Source organism: Arachis ipaensis, chromosome B09, assembly GCF_000816755.2.
Source record: "Arachis ipaensis cultivar K30076 chromosome B09, Araip1.1, whole genome shotgun sequence".
NCBI classification, from domain to species: domain Eukaryota; kingdom Viridiplantae; phylum Streptophyta; class Magnoliopsida; order Fabales; family Fabaceae; genus Arachis; species Arachis ipaensis.
The window spans coordinates 3220337-3221310 of NC_029793.2; the positions used below are offsets into that span (position 1 = coordinate 3220337).

The window sequence follows — 974 nt, forward strand, 5'->3', positions numbered from 1 at the left end:
GAGAAATATTTTAAAAAAATAACATAATTGATTAAATTACTTAACATAACACATATGAAAATCTCAGCAATTATTTTCACATAAAAAATATTTTTATATAAATAGCCACCTTATTATTACTTTTAAGTTTTAACATATATGCGTGCATATACAAAAGGGTCTAGGTTCTAAGCAACCTGCACCGTAGTAATAAGGACCATATTTTTCTTCACAATTGATGCGACAATTACTAAAAGGGGTGCCTCTTTTGCAATCTTCGTCAACCCAAGTTTCTGTGCACGTCAACACTTTTTCTCGTGCGGCTACTATGCTTGTCATCCACACAACTACAAAACATATATTAATTAAAGGAGAATATATACTAACTAGGAGTTAATACTTTTAATGTAAAAAAGATTAGTTACAATTAGTTTAAAACTAACAAAAATAAAAAAGAAAGTGTTGACCATCTTATTTTTCTTAATTAATAGATTATACATTGTTTTAAATTGATCTAATTATTATAAAATTATTTATCTCAAAAGCTTAAATTAATAGAAAGATACAATATAAATAGTTACATATTTAACATTTTTTTCAAATAAAAATTTCTCTTGAATTTGTTAGATTTTTTGTATAAATATTTTTTTATTTATCTTATATTATTTTTTTTTATTTTTAGCCCTCATCAAAGATTTAAATATAAAATCTTAATATTATATTATAAAATTATTCATCTCAAAAATCTAAACTAAAATGTAACATAAATAATATATATAATTATTTATATTATCTTTTCTTATCAGTTTAAACTTTAAAATATGTAATTTTATGACAATAGTAATACAGCTTTAAATTTTAGTAAATAGCACACGGTACTCAAAGATCATGATAGTAATACAGCTTTATCTCTTAAGGCCTTAACATTAGAATTTGCTAAAAGATCATGATAAGGATTTAAATATATATGCACCGAATGGAGCTTTTAACAAGGT

General features: G+C 22.9%; 1 long non-coding RNA gene across 1 annotated transcript in view; it reads right to left on the bottom strand.

Moving 5' to 3' along the window:
- LOC107619485 overlaps positions 66-974 on the bottom strand; it is a 2496-nt gene continuing 1587 nt past the window's right edge. The window contains exon 2 of the long non-coding RNA XR_001615664.1: positions 66-326. This is a non-coding gene — a long non-coding RNA (uncharacterized LOC107619485). The remainder of the gene's footprint in view (positions 327-974) is intronic.